Source organism: Narcine bancroftii, chromosome 1, assembly GCF_036971445.1.
Source record: "Narcine bancroftii isolate sNarBan1 chromosome 1, sNarBan1.hap1, whole genome shotgun sequence".
In the NCBI taxonomy this organism is placed as follows: Eukaryota; Metazoa; Chordata; class Chondrichthyes; order Torpediniformes; family Narcinidae; genus Narcine; species Narcine bancroftii.
Window position 1 is genome coordinate 223,895,384 of NC_091469.1, and position 27,693 is coordinate 223,923,076.

General features: G+C 38.7%; 1 long non-coding RNA gene across 2 annotated transcripts in view; it reads left to right on the top strand.

Annotated features, from left to right (window-relative positions):
• The window catches only part of LOC138739586 (uncharacterized), a 226,733-nt gene that overhangs the window by 119,292 nt on the left and 79,748 nt on the right, over positions 1 to 27,693 (top strand). Inside the window, exon 3 of one of the 2 annotated variants that reach the window (XR_011342333.1) lies at positions 12,448 to 12,585. The exons of the other annotated variant lie outside the window; for it this stretch is intronic. This is a non-coding gene — a long non-coding RNA (uncharacterized lncRNA). Of the gene's footprint in view, positions 1 to 12,447; positions 12,586 to 27,693 lie in introns of those variants that run through there. 2 annotated transcript variants of the gene reach the window in all.

The following is a 27,693-nucleotide window of genomic DNA, read 5'->3' on the forward strand; positions in this document are numbered from 1 at the left end:
GGCCACCTCTTGTAATATCAAGTTTGTTCCTGGATTTTGTCAAGGAACCTACCTTGCTGAATCCACCTTCGATTGAGTATATTGAAGGAAAGGAAATAAAAAATATTTCCGCCTTTTTTTCCCTTAGTTTTGGAAATCTATTCAGCAGATCACTCTTAACCCATTTTAAAAAAAAAGATTGAATTTATGGTGTGCTAGTGTAACACTCTGACCTTGTATTTCTGTGTCAATATCAGTGGTTTGTTCCTCAAATGGATCTAATATTCAATATGGGATATTTAGGTGTAAAAGGTCATTAAATCTTTCCTGCAGATCTGTGTGTATTTGCTTTAAGTGTTTCACATAAACAGTAATGTTATTGTCCTTCGGTGCCTCTGCGTTCATGTTCATATTTGGAAATTGTAAATATTCTTGATATTGCTACAATAGACTTTGAACTTTTTAAGGAAAGAAATGATGGTTTCCTGACTATCAATGAGGTTATTGCGTTTACCCGTGTAAGGTCTTGTTCAATAAATTGAGTTCAACGAAGATATCTGCCAGATAAAATATGTCCTCCTTTTCATCAAATTTTTCTTTATGCTTATTATGAGAATGAAATAAAGCAATCTTATTGCAGAGTGCAACAAAATGGCAAAGACAATTTCCTTTGGACAGCCACCTCACCTCGGTATGTAGTAGCAGAGGACAGAAATGTTCATCATTATCTTCACACTGTTGTCAGAATAGATGGAATTGAAGGGGATGTGATTTTATAAAGTTTACTGTGTTTATGCCAAAGCACTTCCACGTTCTCTGAAGTTTTTAGTCATTAAGTGCTCCCTGTGAATGACGCAATGAACAGTAAAGACTGAAGCTATAACATTTTTCAGGCTTGCGATGAACCTTCTGTATCATCCAACTATTAAAGTAGCACCATATGCACAGGCATATTTTCGAATGGGATACTGTTCTTGTTTATGTAACTCTGAAAACAATCAGTCCCTTGGTATCTGCTTTAATCTTTCTGCAAACTTCCATCAGCTCGTTTCATTTCAGAATCTGGCATAAAGCATGCGAAGAATGTCGTTCTCTTGCAGAGTGGAGTTGTCCAATCTTAAAGAGAATTTCTTGGATTATAATAAAATGACTGTTTTTCAATGTCCCTGCTTTCTTATCAATTTTTCTAGTAATTGTGGCATGACCTGAATTGTTTCTTTGGCATTTAAGTTCATAATGTCAGATATTATTGTGGACACGGAAGACAAGATAAATGACTTAGTGACATTATGATCTTTTCCACTTATCTTGCATAATGCAAGAAGACCCTTCTCTAATTTCTGTGATATTTCAGTAATCATCTGTTTGAGTATTGACCTTATTTTTAAATTACCTCAAAGTAATTCAAGGGTTTATCTTTCTTCTCTTTATGCATAATCTCTAAGTGTTGCTTCAGCTTGCTTGACCTCATGCTTTTGTTCAAAAATGTATTCAAACAAATCAAACACATGGGCAGAGAAGGGTCTTGCAGAGATTTAATGAAACCATATGAAAAGTATTCCATCGAATACTGTTGACACTTTGTTGTTGCTGAGGTACTCATGGGTAAAATTATTTTTGAAAGTAGTAATAATGAATTATTACAAAGCAAGGATCCACTCAAACATCAGCTTAAATTTTATGAAAAATAATGAGTAATACTTACCTTCAATCAAAGCTAGCAGAAGAAAACATGCATTCACTACCGGTCACGAAAACTCAAAGCTAAACAACAATGCTTGTGGACATGAGAAATGTGGAATAAAAAGAGCAGCAGGGTTGGCATAACGCTTTTACAGCACCACTGATCAGGACCAAGATGTGAATCCCGCGCTATCTTTAAGGACTTTGTACGTTCTCCCTGTGTCTGTGTGGGTTTTCCCCGAGAGTTTCAGTTTTCTCCCTCTGTTTGAAATGTATTGGGGGTTGAGTTTAATTGGATGTAAATTGGGCAGCATGGACTCATGGACCGAAATGGCCTGTAATCATGCTGTATGTCTAAGAATAATCTAAAACCTTTCACCCTGCATGCTTATTGCCCAGAGTTGAAGGTGATAGAACTAAGATTGAAAATTATGTGGAAGCCAATTCATAGCCAAAGCTGATTGCACATCTGTCAAACACAATCATGTTGACAGTCGAAGCAAGGAATACTCTGAAAACATTGTTATTTTTCCACATATATCTAGGTCATTCTCAGCTGTACCCAAATGCCTCCAAACTTGAAAATATCTTGCATTGTTTGGCAACTATACAGCAAAGCCCGAAGTTCTTTCCTTCCCCCAGAAACGTTTGACCTGTTCAGTTTCCATGCCCCCCCCCACCCCCGCATACACCTTATTCAGAATTTTAGTCTGTGGCCTCTTAAATGTGCTCTGGCCCTCAGGGCACCATTTGGCCCCTGTTGAGACTGGCTGCCCTAATCTACTAATCCATGCTCTGGCCACATAATTTCTTTTTCATGATTTAATTTTAAATTTTAGACATACAGCAAGGTTACAGGCCATTTCGGCCCAAGAGTCCATGCCGCCTAATTTAGACCCCGTTAACCTACACCCCAGTACGTTTCAAAGAGTGGGAGGAAACCAGAGCTCCCAGAGAAAACCCATGCAGACACAGGGAGAACATACAAACTCCTGACGGACAGCGTGGGACGATCACTGCTACACCAACCGTGACAGCCCCAGAGCATGGATTAACATGTTTGGTATCTTTTAGTTATCTGTGAATGTTGATCTACAATCAGGCAAAGTTGTTGAATACAATGTCCTTAATAATGGTTGTTTGCGTTGTAAAGTGGAAATAAGAAAAAAGGTACAAGGACTGTAGGTGGAAAACTTTAGTTATATGATAGGCAAATACAGAGGAATAATAGGAAAGAGTTTAAAAGCTTAATAGACTGATTTTGTTTCTTGTATCTGCAAGAGGTTGCATTCCCTTTGTGCTTAAGGCACTCTGGGGCCAGATGATGCTAATAATTGCTAGTTTCCACAACAGCTTACTTCAATGCACTGACAAGCATGCCCTGATTTCTATACCTGGGCATAGTCAAATGGAATTCAGGGACATGTTGGAGAGTAAATGTTTCTAATCTAAGTCCTTGATCTGCTGCATCCAGAAGGCAGAGCTCAATCCCATTGAGCTGTGGGTGGTATTATGTAGGGATGTTTGACTGAGCTATGACAGAGATGTTCATTTCAATGAAGTCTCCAATCCAAGTTGAAATCTTCATTTCCTTATTTTAACCAATCTCAGTGTTATTATTATTGATTTCTTATACAGTTTCAAGTAAATTTATTATCTTAAATAACATTTAACTTTTAATCATATAACTAGTTCAGCAGTTTTAAAATCGCTAAACCTCAGAGCAATTTGGAAAGAGTAGATCAGATTCTTGACTGCATGAGGTGTAAAAAGGGTTTTGGGATATCTATCAGAATATCAGGATATAGGAGTAAAAGCAGGTGTAGTCCTGTGGGCTCCTCGAGACTTTTCTGCCATACAATAAGGTAATTGCTGATCCATTTTCTGCTCTCTTCACCGAATACGTTGACTCCTTTGTGTTGCAGTCTGTCATTCTCCATCTAGAATATACTGTATTCAACTTCCTTTGGGGTAAGGAATTTCAAAGATTCACAATCTCTTGAGAGAAAAATTCCTATTCATCTTCATAGGCAATCTTTATTCTGAAATATGCCCCCTGCTTCTATCCACATCCCCAACTCAGGGAAATCTCCTCCTAGCATCCATTCAGTTAATCCCCCTTTAGTTGAAGAATTTTGAAGTTTACATGCTTCAATAAGACTTAAGGATGGAAGCTCACAATCCCTTGCCTAATTGTTGCTTGAACCAAGTCTTGGAACTCAACTTGATCTATTGGTCTGCACAAGTTTAGGATGGCTTCAGTTAGCACCATGGGTTGCATGCAAGAGGTAGTTCAGAGCAAGCATTATGCAGTCCATTGGTACCAATCTCAAGAGCGGAAGGTTAATGCACTCAAGCCCTGGTTCTTAGTAGATGTGCAAGAGCATACATTTCACAATGGATTAAGATAATTTTATTCCCAAACAATGGCCCCCTGAAGTAATGCAGCTATTTAAAATGGACACTTCAAAGGAAACACATTATCATTTATCCTTGAGGGTTAACATCAGTTAATTATAGCACATTGTGCCTTCTTGTCTTCCAGATGATGAAATCAATCATGATGGCCTAGGTTTGCTTATTGTTTTAAAAAGATGTGAGGATAAATTCCAAAGCAACCTAGATGCATGCAATTGGCTGTCGGGGGCTGACATTCTTCTCCCTGACTTGGATGATGTATATTGCACAATATTCAAGGAATATTTTCATGAAAAGAATTGACCTTGTAAAATTGTTCTGTTCATAAATATATATAATTCCCAAATAACGTTTGTAGATGAAGGCACATTCTTCAGAAGATCTGGACTGGAAGACCTCATCTTGGGAACAGATGCAGCAGAGATGGAAAATTTGAGAGAAGGGGATAGAATCCTTGCAGGGAACAAGGTGTGAGGAAGTGTATTCAAGATAATTGTAGGAGTTAGTGGGTTTGTAATATATGTTGGTGAAAAACTTGTCTCCCGAGATGGAAACAATTAACCAGGAAGGGGAGAGTGTTGTCAGAGATGGACAAGCTATGAAGTGAATGAAGTTGACAAGTTCATCATGGGTGCATGAAGCAGCCCCAATGTAGTCATCAGTATAGCGGAGGAAGAGTTAAGGGGTCTTGCCTGTGTAGACTTGCAGCATGGATTTCTCCACAAAGCCCACAAACAGGCAGACGTAGCTGGGACCCATGCTGGTAACCATGGTTACTCCTTTGATTTGGAGGAAGTAAGATAAGTGAAAGGAGAAGTTGTTTGGATTGAGGACAAGTTCAGCCAGGCATAGAGGGTGGTAGAGGGTGACTGGTTAGGTCTTTGATCCAGAAAGAAGCAAAGTGTTTTAAGACCTTCTGTATGGGGGATGGAGGTATAAAGGGATTGAACATTCATCTTGAAAATGAGGTAGTCCAGTTTGGGGAATTTGAAGTCATTGAAGAGATCGAGGGCAGGTGAGGTATCGGGGATGTAGTGGGGAGGGATTGGACCGGGGAGAAAGAATAGAATCAAGGTAAGATTAAACTAGTTTGGTGGGACAAGAGCAAGCAGAATCAATGGGTCTAGCCGAATGGTTGAGTTTGTGTATCTTGGGTAGAAGGTAGAAATGAGCAGTGTGGAGATGGGAGACAATGAGGTTGGTGGCCATGGGAGGGAAGTGACCAGAGGTGGAAGATGGTGTTGGAGATCACAAATAAACTGAAAGTTTTAATTAGATGAGCCTATTGATGACTAGTTTAGGTAAAGGAAATATGAATTGGCTGTTATTTGCAATGTGTAGCTTAAATGTTTAATTATCCATCATTTGTTTTCCAAAATATTTCCAAAATAGTTAGCCCTAAGTTATAAGTAGCAACAACATTTTTTAATAAATTTTGTGAAGTAATGACCACTTGTTATCTGCTAAGAGCTATGAGTGTGCATTCTGTGGAGATAAGTCTACAGATGGGTGTGACTGGAAAAGACAGTGAATTAGTTATTGATTTTCAGTAATCTCTGTCACAAACCTTTAACTTTCTGATAATGTTGAAACTATGTATGGTTTAAAAGCCTTTAGCTGAAATGAACATTTCTAATATTTTGCTGTTGGATCTAATAGTTGTCCTCATTTTATGCAAATATACATATCTACCAAAACTCACACTTTGTCCGAAACATTCTCCCAACATGATTTTTTGTTCAAGATTCAAGTCAAACACATGCTCCCATCTTTTGAATGACTTGTAAAACAAATGTTTACTCTTGGCTGTGTTTGCACTGTGAAGAGATAATTATGTATAAGTGACTCATCATCGTTAGGGTTAATGAAGAAAACACTGGTGATCCTGGGATAGATTCATAATAACAAAGTGCAAGTTGCCAACATGGAACCAAAAACCAAAAGTAGGATCTTGCAGATAAAAGATCCCCTTATTAGCCTAAGGACATCCCATAATGCACCAAAACCAATTTCTGAAGTGCAAATACTATTCTCGTACAGTGAAAGGCAACCATCAAATTATTTACACCAGGATTCCCCAAACAGCCAGAAGTAAATTAAAAAAAATATTCATTTCAAACATTCTTACTTGAGTGATAAATATTGGCCAAGACAGTGAGAGAACAGGGTTAGTGTAGTGGTTAGCACAACATTGTTACAGTGCCAGGACCCAGGTTTGAATCCCAGGCTGTCTGTAAGGAGCTTGTACGTTCTTCCCATGTCTGCGTGGATTTTCCCCTGGGGGCTCCAGTTTTCTCCCACTGTTCAAAATGTACTGGAGGGTTGTAGGTTCATTGGGTGTAATTGGGTGGCATGTGCTTGTGGGCCAAAATGGCCTGTTACCATGCTATATGTCTAAATATAAATTTTTTAATAAATAAAATTTAAAAAATAAAAACATTTCCCCTCCCAATTGTTTTGGGATATTTTTCTGTCTGAGAAAGTCAACATGGCTTCAGTTTCATGGACCCAATCATACATGCAGTACATTTCGTAGCATGAATAGCAGGGACAAGTGAAAGGACAGATGTTGGCCAATCCTGCATGGCTCCTGCCCATCAGTTTGACACCAGAATTGGGTAGTATAAAACTCATTTATTTGAAAATGGTCATTGTCAACACACAGGCAACTAGCTACAGATGGTGGATCAGGTCAAGCATTATCCAGCCTAACATTCACCTGAAAGCTAGTGGAATACAAATGTATTTTTGGCCTGTTCCACTGAACAAGTAGTTTAACATGAATGAGTCTTGAATTTAACCCTGTTGACTCATTTCAGAACAGAGTGTGATGTTCAGTATATGAAAAGGTGATGTATTTATTTCTTTATTTTTATCGCTATAATACTTGTCCTGCATATGTATTATTTGTCGAAATGTGTGTTATGTCAGGCTGTGTGACTGCATGTTTTTGCACCGAGGACCAGAGAATGCAATTTTGCCGGGTTGTACTTGTACAATCAGATGGCAATAAACTTGACTTGACGTATGGTGTATGAAAATGTGTATGTGACCCAAAATGAATTTCTAACCTAAAATGGTTTTTACTCTGAATCTGGTAGACATTTTACTGAAGAAAATGTGTCAGGCTCCAGGGGGAAACTTAAGATTCTGACTTCAATGCAAATTGCTTCCATTGGCTGCAGAATGATGTCTCATTGACAGATATTGAAGAAACCTGGAGCATGTGGTAGTGGTATTTTAAAGCTGATGCTGATGTCATTAAAAATAATGTAAAATGTGAACCAAATTCTACTCATTGGAAACCCTTGCAGACATGGGGAGAACATACAAAATCCTGTCAGACAGCACAGAATTCAAACTGGGTTGCTGGTTCTGTAATAGTGTTGTACTAACTGCTATGCCAGCCAAGTTTTACCCAGTATTTATTCCCCAGTCACTAACAGAAAACTGTCCTTGCATTTGTTGCAGCCAACTTATCTGTGCAGTATCATGGAAAATGTGTCTATTACATCAAAGGGTGGTAATATTTCGCACATGAGATGAAGATTCTTTTGCAACACAACATAAATTTGGAGTTGAGCCAGGTGGTGCAGTGCATCCTACTGAAGTTTCCAAAATGTTCAATTTTAATACAAAAATCTCTTATTTTGGCTAAAGACTCTAAACTTAATTTCTGCTGCTCCACATTCGAAGCCTGACATACCCTCTCCTATTTATGATGCCAACAATAATTGTTTTTTGTGCCTCTTAGATCTATAATATTTGTCACAGCAATAATAACCATACTTGCTGAAGAACATTAAACATTACAGGGCAGCACAGGCCTTTTGGCTCACGATATGGTGCCAGCCTAAGTAAACCTAATCCACAACGATCTAATCATTCCCTTCCTCATTCCCATAACTTTTAGTCATGTGAGATTCTGTGTGGAGTGGGGGGACAATGTATGCTTTTTCCATGTCACTTCCCAGTTACCTTCAATTCTCTCTGCAGCATAAACAAAAATGACAATATTCTCTTTTTTTGGGGGCCGTGATTACAAGTGGTGAAGGATAAAAGATTTGGGTGTTACATCACTGTCTGGTTGACTATATTGCCAGTTTATAATCTACATTGTGGAAGTAATCTTTTCCATTTATTCAACTGACATCTAATATTTACCAGGTTGATCCTGGAAATGAGGCAGATTAACTAATGGAGAGACTAATGGGATTACCCTCATTGGAGTTTAGATGGATGGGGTGGAGGGGGTGGGAGGTTGCGGGGAGAGAATTTTATAGAAAAATAAGATTATGAAAGGTAGATAAGATAGCAGGGAGGTTGTTTCCATTAGTAGGTGAGACTAGAAGATGGGAACATAGTAGATTTAAGACAGAGATGAGAAGGACTAGCTTCTCCCAGAGAGTCGTGGATCAGTGGAGTTCTCTGCCCAGTGAAGTATTAGAGGCTACCTCATTCAATATATTTAAGCTATATGAATAGCCAGGGTATCAAAGGTTATGGGGAGTGGAGCTTAATGGGTGAATGGATCAGCTCCTGATGGAATGGCAGAGCTGAATTGATGGCTCCTATATCTTGTTGTCTTAAGATATAGAAGCCATCTTAAAACGATAAGATATAGACACAGATAAGTAGATTTTTAAATAGGGGAATTAAGGGTTACAGGGAACAGATGGGTAGGTGGAGCTGAGTTGATGCCCACATCAGTCATGATCATGTTAAATGGCAGAGGAGGCTTGACAGTCCAGATGGCCTACTTCTGCTCCTATTTATTATACTCTTATAGTACTCGAGATGGTAGAGGCCGACAGCATCGAATCCACGCTGCTGAAGATCCAACTGCGCTGGGTAGGTCACGTCTCCAGAATGGAGGACCATCGCCTTCCCAAGATCGTGTTATATGGCGAGCTCTCCACTGGCCACCGAGACAGAGGTGCACCAAAGAAGAGGTACAAGGACTGCCTAAAGAAATCTCTTGGTGCCTGCCACATTGACCACCACCAATGGGCTGATATCACCTCAAACCGTGCATCTTGGCGCCTCACAGTTCGGCAGGCAGCAACCTCCTTTGAAGAAGACCGCAGAGCCCACCTCACTGACAAAAGACAAAGGAGGAAAAACCCAACACCCAACCCCAACCCACCAATTTTCCCCTGCAACCGCTGCAACCTTGTCTGCCTGTCCCGCATCGGACTTGTCAGCCACAAACGAGCCTGCAGCTGACGTGGACATTACCCCTCCATAAATCTTCATCCGTGAAGCCAAGCCAAAGAAAGAAGAGAAGATAGTAACATAGGAATCTGTATGAACGTACTTAAAAATAATATTACAACCTATGGATTTTCAGAGGAATAATGCTTTTGTAATTAAAATCTTTCTAACTTTTGAAATATTTTGTCCATTCTCTGCATATGTTTAGACTTGCAGCAATCAATGACAAGATGTGAAGGTACATCAAAGGTGCAAATTATCAGCAGTTGCTTTGACACAAAAATTCACACTAACTATATAGATGTACAGGTACACGATCCTTTATCCAGAACCCTTGGGGGACAGTGTGTTCCGAATTTCGGATTTTTCCGGATTTCAGAAAGCCAGATTTAAGCCCACCCGAATTGTGCTGCCATATCCACCCTCACCCCCTTCCAGTCACCCTGCCATCTCCCCCACCCCCTCTCGCCTGCCTGACTCGTGCTGCCGGTCTCTCACCTGCCCAAATCACGCTGCCGGTCTCTCGATCGCCTGACTCGTACTGCCAGTCTCACCCCCCCCCTTGCCGAACGTCTCTCGGCCGCCCGACTCGCACTGTTGGTCTCCCCCTTTTGGCCACCCTACTCGTGCTGCCATTCTCCCAGCCACCCAATTCACGCTGCTGGTCTCTCACCCGCCCGACTCGCGCTGCCGGTCTCTCGGCCGCCTGACTCGCGCTGCCGGTCTCACGGCTGCCTGATTCGCACTGCCAGTCTCTCACCCGCCCGACTCACGCTGCCGGTCTCCCCTCACTCGCCTGCCTGACTTGCGTTGCTAGTCTCTCGGCCACCTGACTCGCACTGCCGGTATCGCCCCCTCGTCCGCCTGACTCGCGCTGCCGGTCTCCCCTCACTCACCTGCCCAACTTGCACTGCCATTCTCTCGGCCACCTGATTCGTGCTGCCGGTCTCCCCCCCTCACCCACCCGACTCGCACTGCCGGTCTCTCACCCACCTGACTCGTGCTGCTGCCTCTCTCCCCACTTGCTGGATTTTGGAGCTTTCCGGATTTTAGATGTCCGGATAAAGGATCGTGTACCTGTACAAGATCCCTTTATGTAATGAATAAGAAAAGATGGTGCTTTTATTGGCATGGTAAGTCTCAAAGATTAAGTTATACAATAGACCCCCTTATCCATGGATTCGCTTTCTGCAGTTTCAATTACTTGTGGTCCGAACCTGATCTGACTGCTCAGCTCTCTCCCACAGCACCATGTCGGTCCCCACACTGATCCAACTGGCTTGTGCTCTCCCCACAGCCCCGTGTCGGTCCCTATACTGATCCCACTGCCCTGCTTTCTCCCCACAGCCTTGTGTCAGTCCCCACACTGATCCCTACTTACAAATAAAAAGTTTACAGGTACACTGCAGTATCCCATATAGCTTTGCTAAGTATATAATATGGTGTTTGTACATCGTCCATATAACATAACACCGAATTTCATAGGACATATTGTGGACATGCATACTCTGTACTATATAGGGTTCAGTCCTATCTGAGGTTTCAGGCATCTGCTGGGGGGGGGGGTCTTGAAACATATCCCCCATGGATAATGGGGTCTACTTCATACTCTAAATGACACTCGCATTTTAGGTTAATCTTGAGGAACACACTTAATATGAATAGTTTTCGGTTTAATTTTTTTTACCCCCTCCATAAATCTTCGTCCGCAAAGCCAAGCCAAAGAAAGAAGAAGATCTTCACAGAAATATTTGGACCAGGATTAAGACATAAAGATGATTTAACAATTATATAAATGCTGCAATTCATGATCAACACATGATTATCAAAACATTTTCATCTTGAAAATTGTGCCATTCTTTGAAAAGTAAATTTCAAAGCAATGCAGATGAAATAATATGTTGCTTCAAACTAATGATTCAGCAACAATCAACGCAAGATCAGCTGCATGAGGTCAGATCATTTGGATTATCTTTAGAGTGATGAGACAAACACATGTGATTAATATTTGAAATTTAGGTCAAGACACAACATTCTGAACATTCAGAGGCTCATGTATCATCAGTGAGAATGAAACTGAGTTATCAATTCAGCTTGATGATTTTTCATAGGATGAAAGCATTTCCACAGATACTCTAGCCCATTAACTGTACTAAGTTTACTGGTTTTAATTTTTTACTTTAAACCTTGTGCCTACTCCTTTCATAAATGGCTTGGTTTGGATCTCAAGTTCCCTGTGGTAAAACACTTAATGTTCCACCAAATTTATATGAAAAGGAATTACTTCCTATATTTTTGCCTCTTTGTTGACTCCTGGTAGCTAGTTCTTTAATCAGAGGAAATAATCCCTAATTTACTCCCTCTGTCTCTAATAAATCTCTTTTTATGATTCTATGCTTCTCTGGTAATGTCAGTGATTTGCCTCTTTGCATAACATCAGATTCAAACCCTTGATGTCATTGCAGTGAATCTGCATTTGCAAGGGGGTCTGATAGTAATATTTAAAGTCATGAATAGAGTGGATAGAGTAGGTAGACAGGCAGTTTCCATTGATGGAAGAGTTAAGAACTAAAGTCCATAGATTGAATTAAGTGTCACAAAATCCAAAGAATCAGAAATGTAATGCCAAGAGTTTCCGTGGAGTCAGATAAGAGAAAACAACATGCAGGAGCAGGACAAGCTGGATTATACTTCCAGAGAGTCTGTATGGATCCAATGGCCAAAGAGCCTTGTCCTTCCTTGTAATCTTTCTTAAAGTCTAATGAGAGATTTTTCAGTTCAACACAAAGTTGCACAGACATTTTTCCATTCATTGTGTGATTTCTCAATATTCCATGGGGGTTAAGATACAAATTCTAGGAAATTGTTTGTGTTGATTATCCCGATTTATCTCTTTAATATTCCCTCCACACATGTTATTATTTATCTCACTCCCACATTCCCATGTTGTGCCTTTAACTGTGGACATATGCTCATTAACATTAAAACATAGTAAGTGTTTCTTATGAATAATGACAATATATCAGGAATAATGCTTTTATCTTAAATGATGATATTAAATGGTATATCTATTTCTAATTAAGTTATATTGTCTATTCAAAATAGTTAACTGAAACTGAGGCTAGTTTTGTTAACTAGAATTTTTTTTTCCAGATGATGTCAGATATGAACATTGTACCATGTTGCTCCGCTTCAGAATAGATTGTGGCAATGAATTGCAATTTTTATTGAGTGGCATTGCATTGGATCCAACTTGCTTCCCAGAATCTGAACACAGAAAAATAAACTAACTGGCTTCATATGATAACGATAATGAGTTTATTGTTATATATATTGCATATATATTACATATATATTACAAAACAAAATGCCTACTTGCTGCAGATGAACAGATACTTTGGAAAAAAAAGAGAGAAAAAAACTACTAGCATATATTTTGGTGGATAAAACGACACGAAACACCCCAAAAAAGGATCGTCCTATCGGCCAGATACAAAAACAGTGACCTTAAAATTCTACTCAAAGTACCATTTGATTGGTTCCATAACTCACCGAGATCCTACCCTATAACAAATTTTTAAGTTCCTAGTATATTTTTAAAAAAGCTGGTGTAGTGTACACAATTTTTATTTTGCCCTAAAATCCATTACCAAAGTGGTGTTAAACCAATAAAAGAATTTTAAAATTAAAAAAAACACATCACACATATTTAAATTCCTTGAAAATCACTAGTCTCATTGTCTGAGGCAAAGAACTCAACCGGCACATCCGTAGTCTCACTGTTAACATTGTTATCATATGGGTCCCAGTCTGGTGAGTTGGCTTTGGCTTTGTCAGCAGTGTCTCACAATAAATCATCTTCTGTACCATCCATTGCACTGTACTTTGTTCTGGGTTAACCTTGCCCACTTCAGTGCACATGCTCTGATGTTATTTCTTGTATGGTCTGTTTCCGCTCCGTAAATGGTTATATGGTTATATGTAGCAATCCTGCCTCTGTTCGAGTACTCATTCTGCAATGTGATTTTCTAGCTCTGGCCAACGAATGATTCCTCTTCCCCGAACATTATTTCTTTGGCATTTTTTTCTCCATTCATTCTTTCTCCACTCTTTTAGGATCTTTTCAGTTATGTTAAATGTCCTTGCTGAAACACAGTTAGATTCCTTGGCCACTTCAATGACTTTTAACTTAAAACTTACTTCATACTTTTTATATTTTGCTGGTGGCTCCATGATAACAATCTGGTATTAAAAAATATTTTAAGCTGGTTAAGACAGAAGCTGGCAACAGACTGAACTGTGATATTGGCCACGCCCACCAGCTCAGCCAACACTCGTATGGTACTAGTATGTTTGGGGGTCATTTCATACAACTGAAATGAAATAAAACTATGAACTTCAAACTGAAATTGGTCTCGTCTTATCTGAAGGCAACCTTAACACTAAAATATGCAGTACATGATAGATACTTAATTGAATTAAAGACAATAAAAACTCAAAAAAAGATAATAAATATCCACAGTGATCCGAGTCCAAAAACAGTGATTTAGCAACAATCCTTTTAGTGGAGCAGTTCCTGATTCAAGTAACAAGGAGAGGTTCATATCATGAAGATATATAGTTACCAGGCTTCAACTGATGTAGGGCGAGGAGTCACGTGATGAAGTAGTGGCTGTTAGGAGAATACCAACCCTCTCCAGAAAAGAAGAAATAAAGTGATGAAAATACAAAGTTCAAGAAACACAAAACACAACAAATAAAAGGTAAAGTTGTGGAGAAAAGAAAGAAAATGGCACCCAAGAAAGAAAAAGTAAAAACAATGGGAAAAAAAAGAAGTAGAAAAGACGCCAGAAGAGAAAGGAGAAGGCCTTACCTTCATGAAGAAACAGGGAGCCATCGTGGAGAAAAGAGCCCGCTCCCCAAGGTTGGTGACAACCCCGTAGAGTCGCAACCTCCCAACCGCTGGACTGCAAAAATGGCTCTCTGAGCCAAACAGAAGCGTGCAACGGCGGAAAAAGGAAAAAGAAAACTAAGGAAAAAGAAAACACCGGCAGGAGGCGGACCCAGCTGAGGAATAAACTAAAAAGCGCGACCAGCTGAGGGATGCTCGACATCAGGGCTCTCCACTGGATGAAGAGGAAAGCAACAGGAAAGGGAGTGATAGGAAAGAAGAACAGCGACAGGAGGCCCAACAAATGACTAGCCCAGAAGAAGAGTACCAACAGCAAGAAGCCATGCAAGAAGATGCCCAGCAAAGTGAGGCAAGCAGCTCAACAAGAAAGTCAGAAGAGACACAGATACAAGGAAGAGAAGTAGAAGACACAAACACAGGTACAGACACAGAAGAAGAGGAAGAAGACCAAGCTCTGCACAGAGGAATAGAAGGTAAAGTAGATGGACAGTATATAGATTTAAAAATTTTCAAGAACAAATGAGAGCATTAAAAGAATGGTTGACATTAGAATTTAGTGAAATGAAAAGAAAAATGAAAAGTACAGAAGAAAAAGTGAGGAGAATAGAGCTGGTCATGACAGAAATAGGGAAAAGATTAGAAAATGTGCAAGAATGAGAAACGGCTGTAGAAATGGAAGTGAATGACTTAAGAAGAAAATTGGAAGACAGTGACAAAAAAGTTAAAGAATGGCAAGAGTTGTTCGCTCAGAAGATTGATATTATGGAAAACTATAGTAGGCAAAACAACATAAAGATAGTGGGCCTAAAGGAAGATGAAAAAGGCACAAATATGAAAGAATTTATAAAAGAATGGATCCCAAAGGTCCTGGGAATGCCAGAAATACAGGAGGAATGGAAATAGAAAGGGCACACAGAACACTAGCCCCGAAACCACAGACACAACAAAAACAAAGATCCATTTTAGTAAAATTTCTGAGATACATGACAAGAGAAAACATACTGGAGAGGGCAAGGAATAAAATTAGAGAAGACAAAAAACCATTGGAACACAAAGGTCAAAAAATATTTTTTTACCCAGACATAAGTTTTGAACTCGTAAAGAAGAGGAAGGAGTTTAACACAGCAAAATCGATCCTATGGAAAAAAGGCTATACATTTATGTTAAGATATCCAGCTGTGCTTAAAATATTTATCCCGGGGGAGCAAAACAGACTGTTCTCGGATCCAGAGAAAGCACGAGAATTTGCAGAATGCCTGCAGGACAGAAGGAGAGATGAAGAGATGTAACAAGAATTAAGAACAACGGCAAACTACATATAAAGATATAAAAATAATGTATAAATAAGAACTAAAGAAGGGAAAAATAAGGGAAGAAAGGAAGTAAGGGGGAAAAAAGAGGGTGAGCTTGTTATATGTGAAGATAAAAGTCTTTTCTGGAGGGGGTTGGGTGAGAGAGAATAACAGTCACTGCGTAATCAGTTGATGCTTGCGAGTTCACAATCCAAATGGAGAGGGGAGTTGTGGTTGCCCAGCAAGAGACAAGGGGCAACTCAGAGAGGGGGGGGGGAGATTTGGGGTTAAGGGAATTTTAGATGTGGGAGTTGTTGAAGTATTTTATGTTTTAAAAGTGTTGTCATACATTGAGTTCAACAAGGGAAAACTGAGAGATGAAAATGGGGAAAAGGGGGAAAGTGGTGGTGAGGAAGCAGAAATGAGGTGTAAACAGAATATGTGATGCCCATGTTGAACTATATGACTATAAATATTAATGGAATACATAACCAAATTAAACAAAAAAGGCTATTAAATTTCCTGAAAAAAGAAAAAAATAAACATAGCATTTGTGCAGGAAACGCATCTAACTGAAGTGGAACATAATAAATTAAAGAGAGACTGGGTAGGAAACGTAGCGGCAGCATCATATAATTCAAAAGCCAGAGGTGTAGCCATATTAATAAATAAAAATGTACCAATCAAAATAGAGGAGGAAATAATAGATCCAGCAGGGAGGTATGTAATGATAAAGTGTCAGATATATTCAGAATTCTGGAATTTGATCAATATATATGCACCTAATGAAGAGAATCAAAAGTTCATGCAAGATTTTTTTTGAAGATTGTAGATACACAGGGGACTATATTGATAGGAGGAGATTTTAAACTTAATTTGGACCCAATGTTGGATAAAACTGGACAAAAGACTATCAAAAAGAATAAAGTGGCCAAATTTATGGTTAAATCAATGCAGGAAATGAAACTTATGGATATGTGGAGGAGGCAGCACCCAAGGGAGAAGGAATACTCATATTATTCGAGTAGGCATAAAACATACTCAAGGATTGATATGTTTTTGTTGTCGGCCCATAATCAAGGGAGAGTTAGGAAAACTGAATATAAAGCCAGATTGCTATCTGATTACTCATCCCTGTTATTAGCAATGGAACTGCAGGACATCCCACCAAGAACATATAAATGGAGATTAAACTCCATGCTACTGAAAAGACAGGAAATTAGAGAATTTATTGAATGCCAAATTAAAATGTACTTTGAATTAAATACAGAATTAGTGAAAGACAAATTTATATTATGGGATGCAATGAAAGGCTTCATTAGAGGTCATATAAGTTATGCAACTAAGATGAAAAAGGACTACAATCAGGAAATAGAACAGTTGGAAAGGGAGATAGTAAGTACTGAAAAAGAACTAGCAACAAGGGAAGATATAACAAAAAGAAGAGAATTAGCAGACAAAAAAATAAAATACGAAACATTATAAACATATAAGGTGGAGAAGAAGCAAAAGTATTATGAGCTAGGAGAAAAAACACACAAAATATTAGCCTGGCAACTTAAAACAGAACAAGCTAAAAGGACTGCATTGGCATCAAGAAAAAAGGACAAAACAAATTACATATAATCCAATGGAGATTAATGAGAACTTTAAGGAATTTTATGAACAATTATACCAAACTGAGAATGAGGGGAAAGAAGACAAAATAGGAGTTTTTTTAGCTAAAATTGAACTGCTGAAATTGCAAGAAGAGGAGCAAAATAAACTGATAAAACCATTTGAAATAGAGGAACAATAAAACACCCGGAGAGGATGGATTCCCAATAGAATTCTATAAAACATTTAAAGAGTTATTAATTCCTCCTCTCCTAGAAGTAATGAACCAGATAGAAGAAACACAAAACTTGCCAGATTCATATAAGACAGCAATAATAACAGTAATACCAAAGATGGGGAAGGATCCATTAACACCAGCATCATATAGACCAATATCTCAACTTAATTCAGATTATAAGATAATAGCAAAATTTTTAGCAAACAGATTGGCCGACTGTGTACCAAAAATAGTAAAACAACATAGAAAAGACGAACAGTGGATAATGTCTGTAAATTTATTAATTTAATTCATGCAGTTCAAGGAAATAAGATGCCATCAGTGGCTGTTGCTTTAGTCACAGAAAAAGCCTTTGACAGGGTAGAATGGAATTATTTATTCAAAGTATTACAGAGTTTCAACCTACCAGAAAAATATATTAATTGGATTAAAGCATTATATAATGGACCATTGGCGAAAGTAACAGTAAATGGATATGTATCGAACCAATTTAAATTAAGTAGGTCAACTAGGCAAGGATGTCCACTATCTCCCTCACTGTTTGCTTTAGCAATAGGACCATTGGAAGAACTGATAAGAACAGAAAATAAAATAAAAGGGATAAAAATAAAGGAGTAGGAGTATAAAATCAGTTTATTTGCAGATGACATACTTAACAGAACCAGAAATATCAATAAAAGAATTACATAAGAAATTGAAGGAATATGGAGAAATATTGGGGTACAAGATCAACACAAATAAAAGAGAAGCGATCCCAATGAGGAATGCAGATTATACAGAATTTTAAAAAGAATCACCATTTAAATGGCAAACACAAGCAATCCGATACCTAGGTATTAGATTGGATAATAATTTAAGCCACCTGTACAAATTAAATTATCAGCCATTAAAGAAGAAATTACAGGAAGACTTAGAACATTGGAAAGAATTACCACTAACATTGATAGGGAGGGTAAATTGCATTAAAATGAATGTCTTCCCAAGGATACAATACTTATTTCAATCGTTACCAATTCCCTTAACAGAGAAATTCTTCAATGAACTAAAGAGAATAATAAGGAAATTCTTATGGAAAGGGGGGAAACCGAAGATAGCATTGATAGCGTTGATAAATTAACAGAGTGATACAAACAAGGTGGTTTGCAGTTACCAAACTTTAAAAATTATTATAGAGCAGCACAATTAAAGTATTTATCAGATTTTTATCAGACAATGGAAAAACCAAATTGCACTTAGATAGATAAAATAGGGGAGAAGGTACTTTATAAGTGGGATGAAAAGCTGGTGCAATATAGAAGTTCGCCAGTACTGCATCATTTACTCAGTATATGGAAGAAAATTCACTTAGAAAGGAAAAAAAAACAAATTACCAACTACCAAAATTATTATTGACGCAAAATCAACTAATCCCTTTTAGAATAGATAACCTTTCCTTTAGAGAATGGGAGAGAAAAGGAGTTAAAAGAATAGAAAATTGTTTTTTTGGGAAATAATTTATTAACATTTGAACAAATGAAGTACAAATATGGAATAACTCATGGTACAATGTTTGCATACCATCAACTGAAAACCTACTTATAGGATAAATTGGGAAGCAGACTGAGATTACCAAAAGGAAGCAGCTTTGAATATGTGATTACAGAAAAAATGATAATAAAAAGATTTATAACGAACATGTACATCAAGCTGCAAGAGAAGGAAAATGATGAAATAAGCTATAAACCCAAACAAAAGTGGGAAAAAGATTTAAACATAAAGATAAAAAATGAAATATGGGAAAAGTTATGTTCTAGAACTATGAAGAATATAATAAACACAAGGTTACACATGATACAGTATAATTGGTTACACAGGTTATATATCACGTCCCAATAGTTAAAAAAATGGGATCCAACATTATCCGATAGATAGATGTAAAACAGTACATGCAATTTGGGCATGTGAGAAAGTGAAAAAGTTTTGGGAAGATCTAAATCAGGTATTAAATAAAATCACAAAAAGCAACATACCAAAAAATCCAGAGATCTTTCTTCTAAGTAATATAAGAAGTAAAGAATTAGGCCTCAAACTGGATGAAATGCAAAAAAAGATTTATTATGATAGCCTTAGCTGTAGCAAAAAAATGTATAATGTCAACTTGGAAATTAGAAGAGAGCCCAAGAGTACAGCAATGGTACATGGTAATGAATAAATGTATTCCATTGGAAAAAATAACACATAATTTAAAAAATAAAGTCACATTATTTGAATAAACATAACAGAGAGGGCTTGCCTTCGACCTCCACCCCCTAAAATGATAAGAATGAGAAGAAGACAAAATGACTTGATCCAGTGTATAAAAGTAGATGACACAATTTTCTTGTTTATTTTCATTGTGTGATGACATTGTTTAATGGTTTTGTTGTATTGTATATGCCAAACATTTAATGGGTTTGGATGGGGTGGGAAGGTGGAGGGAAGGTAGCGGGGGGAAAAAAAGGGGAGAAAATGCCACTCTGTATATTTAAGAGGGAAATGTTTGTATGTATTTTGATTGATATGGTTCACAGTGTGAAAATTTAAAAAAAACTGATGTAGGGCAGAGATGCTGTCTTTGGAGTACCCCAGCAGCCATATGAAATAAATAATTATTAAATTATGACAGAAAAAATATTTTTTTTAAATCATGACAAAACACACTCATACCTCAAAACCAATGAAAGAATTTCACTAAAGCAAACTTATTGCAGAAAGTGGAGTCTGACTCCTCACTTCAGAAATAGAATTTACTGTCGTGAACCAGCCACGAAATTCATTGATTTACAGCAGCTTCAGTGTGAAAACATTCATATCAACCACCTTACAACAATAAATAAAAATAGTGCATGAAAAGTCAAAGTGAGGCAGTGTCTTTGGTTCTATCCAGAGTCCGAAACAGACCCTCCAGGCGATGCAGGATTTTACAGGGACCTTGTCCAACCTATTCTACAGTACTGCATTCAGTGTGACCTCCTCTACATCGATGAGACCAAACACAGATTGGACGACCACTTTGCCAAGCACTTCCACCCTGTCTGTGGGTCCATGCTGGAACTCCTGGTTGTGAGCTATTTTAATTCCCCTCACCATTCCCATACTATGTGTCTGTCCTTGGTCTCATCCATAAACTTGAACAACACATCATATTTCTCCTGGACTACCCTAAACCCAACACCATGAATTTTCAAGTTTAGGTATTCCCCCCCCCGCCCCCCCCCCCCGCCCCACTTCTTTCTGGTTTTGCTATTTTCATCTCTAATTTTTCTCTCGGAGAGGTGTGATTGTGGATATGAGACCTCAAGTTTGGGTTCACTGCTCAACAACTTTCTGTGCAGCTATGAAGGTTGAGGGGCACAAGAGGTGACTATGTTGGAGGAGGCTACATAGGAGGAGGTGGTGGGAAGAGACTCTCTTGTACTTAATGACACTGGATTACTTGCTGACAATTTGTTTGTCATTGCAGGGCAAACAAATGAAATATTTTTTGTGTAGCTTGTGAACATGACAATAAATTGAATTTTGAATCTTAACTTTCCCCTGTCTCTCTCCTCATGGTCTCCTCCCTCACCAATCTCTCCTTCTCGCTCACCTCAGTATCCCTTCAATCCTGTCCTTTCCCCAGTGCCCCCTCTTTTATTCACCCCTTCATCATCTCTTACCTGAAATATTGACTGACCATTTCTCTCTGTGGATGTTGCCTGATCTGCTGAGTACATCCAGCTTCTCTTTGTTCATTCAAGATTCCAGAATCTGCGGCTTTTGCATTTCTGAATCCTATGTTAGTTTAAATTGCATAAATGCCATACTAATGCACATGCATTTGTTGAAACAAGCATATTGAAATATATGGTGGTAAGCATGGGATTTGTATTTTTCAGTAGAATACTCTTTCTCAGCTGAGGACGGGTTTCATTACAATAGTACCGTGCTCGTTATTTCTGTCATGAGGTGAAAATAAAAATCAAATCTTTTTGGCTTTGCTTAACAAAAAACTCCTATTTAAATCTTCTCAGTCAATCTATGTTGACCTTGGTCCAGATTTATCATTGATAAAATCTAAGCATGATGCAATATTTACCAGCAGATAACACAAGAATGAGGGTTTGTCTCTAAGTCATAGATGGCTTGATGTAAAATACTTAATTGATCCAAATAAATATGTTTTCAATGCTCTAAAATATCAACATCCATCCAGATATTAAAGTAAAATATTTCTGAGGCTGAATATCTGAATTTTTAAAAAAAATGGATGCTGGAGAAACTCATTATCTGAGCAAATTTAACGTTTCAGATCAATTGCCTTTCAGCAGATCCTCACATTAGTAGATTCAACACAGTAAAAAATAGGCATGGAATTATAGCAACACTGGGATCTGTGCTGTTTGTGAAATGTGTGTCATGTTTCCTGATTTTCTAGTTTTCTGTAAACATGGGCTGGGCTGGTTTTAACTTTTACCTCTAATGGGGCAATAATTTGGGTTTTTTTGGACAAATTTTAATTTCAATTTAAACGAGAAGGATTGCTTTGTGTGGAGGGGGTTCTGCCTCACAAATTTGATTTGAGTTTTTTGTGGAAATGATGATTGATGAGGGTATGGCAAAGTCTACATGGACTTTGTAAAGGATTTGACAAGGTTTCTCATGGTAGGGTGATCCAGAAAGTTATGTGAAGCAAGAATCATCATGAGCTGGTAAATTGAATGCAAAATCGCCAAAGTCATGGAAGATAGAGTGTAATAGCAGATGAGTGTTCAGAAGTCTATGATGAGTGATCATTACCAAGAAAGAGAGGGGAGGTGGGGAGAGAGAGAGAGAGAGAGAGAGAGAGAAAGATAGACAGGCAGAGACAGAGAAAGAGAGAGAGAGAGAGAGAGAGAGAATCGGAGGTCTGATCAGTAAGTTTGCAGATGTCAGAACAGTTGGTGGCATGGTGAATAACTTACAGTGGGCTATACAATGAATGGCAGAACTCTTAAGAGTAGGATGTCATGGAACAAGAATGAATAAGGTAGTACCAAAAGTGTATTCCATGATTCCCTTCTTAGAGGAGGATTGACCATAAAAAAATGTGAAGTGATATTTCAAATGTATAAAACTTTGGTTAATCAAGGTTAAAATATTGTGTGCAATTCTGTTCTCTACACTATCAGAAGGATGTGAAGGCCTAGGGAGAGTGTAGAAGAGATTCACCAGGTTATCATTTGCACTGGAGTATATTAGCAATGACAAGAGGTTGGACAAACATGATTGTTTTCTCTGGAACTTTGGAAGCTGTGAGGTGCCTTGGTAGAAGCATGTAAAATGATGAGAGGCAAATTAAATGAAAGGGGGAAAGTTTAAAGGAGATTTGTAAGTTTTTTTACATAGGTGATTAGAATATGTTGCCAGGAAAGATCATAGAAGCAGATGTGATAGGAACAATGAAGAGGCATTTAGACAGATGCATGGACAAGCAGAGAATAGAAGGAAATACGACAGGCTGCAGATGCTGAGATTATAATAAACACACCAAAGTGCTGGGGGAACTCAGCTGGTCTTTTCAGCATCTATAGGAGACAAAGGTATATTGCCGACATTTTGGGCCTGAACCCTTCTTCAGGGAAAAATCAAAAAACACAAAAGCAGGATATACCAGAAAGTCTCAGAATACAAACAATGGTGGGGGGGGGGGGGGTGGGGGTGGGGGTGGGGGTGGGGGGGATATCCAGACCAACAAAAAGTGTTAATTGGATGTGACAAGGGATGTGTTTAGAGAATACAGACCATATGCAGGCAGATGGGATTAGTTTGGATTGGCATCAAAGTCAGTGCAGATAGGATGGGTCTAACAACCATTTCTGTACAGTACAGTTCTATCTTTCTTGTTCTGAGGAAAATGATACAGGGAGTCAACCGGAAAGCTTACCAGCTACTGCCCACTTTCCAGTCACCAGGGAGTCAAATATTATCCTCCGTGTCTTGATCTGTGGTCAGTGTGACCAAAAGAATTGCTTTTATCTCAAAGAACCACAGTGAAGACAAGTTTGTTGGCCTGAATTGATGCATCAATTCAAAAATTCCCATTTTTGGATTTTGATCAAAGTTACAGAATAGACAGCAAACTGTACAGATAGAAAATATGGCAAACATGATTACGCATGAATTTTCATCCTATTTCTACCAAATTTTCCATATTAACCAGTGATTTATTAAACAGCAAAGGAAAGGAAAATGGAATCCTACCGTTAATATGGCACAAAAGGAAACCATTTGGTACATTAAGTCCTGGCTAGCAATCCTATTTACAATTCCTTTCCCTGCAAATTCTTGTCCCTCAACTCTTATCTCAAGCTCCTTTGACTTTATTGCAAGATGACTTAAAAGCAGCAAGTTCCATATCATAGCCTGCTATGCAGAGAAAAAGGGACATCCCCCTTTTGGTCTGAATCTCTAGTCCATGAACTTTTAATAGTGTTTCTATTTACCTGTCCAAAAAAATGTATTTCTTTCAGATTTAACCTCATTATCAGAATATATTTCCAGTGCAGTCATCATTACGTGTGCAAACCTAGATGCACCCAGCAAGGTTACTTAAATAAAACAAATTATATAACTAGCCCAGTTAATTGGATCCTTTTGCTACTATGGATTAAGGGAAAATATTAGTCATTCACCTTACTTTTCAAATGAAGGCTTGCTTTTATGTGAAAGGCAGGACTCTGACAAAAGATATTTGTTCAGTCCTGAAATCATGTATTATTTCTATTTACATGCTGAATTCTTGGAAGGCGCAAACCTCTGATTCAGAAGTGACAGTTGAACCAAGCTACGACATTAACAGTGTAACTTGATATCATACATAATGCTGCTTAATTATTTCTGAACTAAATTTCTTAAATCTGGCAAGTTTATTAGACCTGTACTTTGGGTACCAACAGCATAGATACCTAACTGATATTAAATACTAAAGGAGCAATTTGCAAAGAGAAATAATCATTTAAAAGTTTCTATTTAATTGGCATGGAAGTGGAGATATTTTATAGTTGCCAAATAGCACAGTTTGAAGAGTACATTTTGTGAGATATTTTTGCATAAGTCATCTGGTAACCATCTATAGAGATTTTTTTTTAAATGTTAAAATTGGTATCCACTAGTCTCCACAGTATAAGGTGCAGTTCATTACAGTAAATATCACTACATGTAATGTTTGCTCGGCTGGCAGAAATCTGCTAATATAAATTGCAATAAAATAGCTGCAAATCCGAACTATGGTGGACAAATATCCTTGCGGAAAGATTTACTAGTGGTGGTCTGGGAGGTTTAAATGCGAGATGGAGGGGGATGGGAACCAGAATGTTAGAGCAGATAATGGAGTAGATGTACAAAGAGATGTTATTAAGCCTGCAGACAAAGATAGGAATAGAAAGTTGAGCATGATGGGAATATGTTCTAAATTACCTCTACCTCAATGTAAAGAGAATTGTAGGAAAGGAAGATGAGATTAGAGCATGGATCAACATGTGGATTCATGACATAGTAAATCTTGGTTGTAGGAGGGGCAGGAATGGGAGCTCAGTGTTTCAGGATTACGTTGTTTTAGAAGTGTGACAGATTACATCATATTTTATATTGTATATAGGTATATTTTTGAAGCAGATAGATTGTGGGGGTAATGTAGGTCACAAACAAATGCAATCACTTCACAGAACAGATCTCATTTAAAATGCCAGAGCTCTGCTCAAGTCAGACTGTTCAGGCTCCGAGTGCCTTTACAAAAACTTTGAAGAATGCCCATAGAGACTCCACCTCTATTAACTCGGCATCTCCTCCATTCCACACTCATATGCCCTAGCCTCCCTGCTCCTAGAAACAATAAGCACAGAATCCCTCTCGTCCCCACCTACCACCCCACCAGCCTCCACATCCAACACATTATCCGCTGGAATTTCTGGTACTTACTACAGGACCCCACCACCAGACACTTTTTTCCTTCTCTACCCCTCTCAGCCTTCCATAGGGACCACTTCCTCTGTGACTCCCATGTGCACTCTTCCCTCTCCACCCATTGCCCCCTGGCACATTCCACTGTGGTCATAGAAAGAATAATACCTGCATCCACACCTCCTCCTCCCTCACCACAGTCCAAAACAGACCTTTCAGGTGAAGCAAAGCTTCACCTGTACCTCCAAAGAACTCATTTACTGCATCCAGTGCACTCTCTGTGGCCTTCTCTACATCAGAGAGACCAGTCACAGATTAGGAGATCGCTTCGCCCAGCATCTCCTCTCTGTCCGCCACAAAAGAGACCTCCCCATAGCCAACCATTTCAATTCTGAGTCACATTCTCAAGCGCACATATCTGTCCATGGCCTTTCACACTATCCCACCCTGACCACCTGCAGATTGGAGGAACATCACCTCATTTTTCGACTGGGCAACCTTCAACCCCAGGGCATGAACATTGAGTTGAGTTCATTGCTTTCCACTAATCAGCTTGCCTTTTCCCCCCTCCCCCCTTTAACTAATTATTCCAGTTCCTACTTCCTTTCTCTCTCCACTAGCCTAGACTCCTCCCTTCCTCCTGCGGTCCTCCCCCCCTCCACCTATCATCTCCCACCCTCACGACCCCCCTCCCCCTTCCCCCTTTTACTTGGTCATCTCTCATGTTCCCCCACACCTTGAAAATGGGTTCAAAACTAAAACATTGGTGATGTATCTTTACCTTTGCTACATAAAGGTACTGTTGACCTGTTGAGTTTCTCCAACATCTGTGTGTTTTTTCACTTAACTATGGGGTCAACAGAATCCGATGTTTTTACCCTCATAAGTAGGAGTTAATTGGACATGCTGTGGAGTAATGGATTATTGTTTTGAAAGCAAAAGAACGGACTCAGAAGATTGGTTCTGGTTCCACAATCTGTCTGGTTGCAGTTTGCTGTTCTAAGGTTATGTGGTTTTGCAAGCAGAAAGAGAGAGGAGACAAAACAGGCTTTCTCTAAGAGAGAGAGAGAACTATTTTCTGCAGTCATGGTAAGCTGGCAGATTGTTGAATCCCCATTTTGAGGCCGGTATGTGAGTTTTGAGTTCAGCCTGTTGAAAACCCTTGTAGTCCATACAAGTAGAAGTGGCTGGCTACTGAAATAAGGGAAACAAAAGGAACTCTGCGGTGACCTGCAGAAGAAGAGGTTATCATTCAGAAAACCCTGATGGGGCAAGTTTATTTAGTAAGACACTGAAATGGCTGATCGGAGGGAATCAGTTTGTGTCTGCCCAATGAGCAACAAATCTCTCTCTAAAACCAGTAAGAACATTCTTGATCGGTAACCATTTAAGGACCAGAGCTTGGTGAAAATTCATAAATGTTAAATTCTGTGCACAATATAAGAATTTCCTGATACAGTTAACTTGGAGGAATGTGAATCAAGAACTTTTCTGAACTTATACACATTACATACATGTGCACCTAGAATTAGAAGGGGGTTAAGTTAATAGTAATAAGTTACAATTTGATCCTGGCTAATGACCCCTGGACCTACATTACTAAGAAGGTTTGTGAGGAGTAACAAAAACAAACAACTTTTAGATCAAGTTGAACTACTTGACAGTAAAGCAACATATGCAAACATCAGGTACCCAGATGGACAGGAATCTACTGTGTCTGTTCATGACTTGGCACCTTGTCCAGAAGCCCAGGTAATCCCCACATATCCTATTGTGGAACAAGATCAAAGAAATCTGGTGGTATCAATACTGGTGGAGGAGAAAGATATGACATGCCATAGTGTGGCCGATGATGAAACAGTAGCTCCACAAGAACTAAGGAGATCCGATTTTTTACAAAAACCTCCCAATCTATATGAATTGGAAGAGTCCCCTAAAGTGTTGATTGGTGTTTTATATTTTTTAAGAGGGAAGAATGTAATATTACAAGATTATTCTTAATGAGCTTGTATTTCATATTTAGTTGATCCTGGCTGCCTCAGGTCACTGATCTCTCTTGCTCCAATCAGCTTCTTCCTCCAATCAGCTTCTAGCTGCTGCCTCATGCCTTTCTTTTAAATTCTAACTGTTGCCGTTTTCAGACTGTAACTGTACAATGAAGTTGACTAAAGCTTGGAAAGCAGCCACCATGTTTTTCAACCTCATAGCTCCCACATTAATTGGATTATATTATCAACTACCCAATAGTCAGTTGGAATTGGAGGAGAAAATTTGTAGAGATGGCAGACAGTTGCATGAAACAAAACATTGTAATAGTGGGTGATATTAACTTTCCACATATTGACTGGGCTCCCACATTGTAAAAGGGCTGGATGGTTAGAGTTTGTCAGATGTCTTCATGAAAATTTCCTTAATCAAAATAG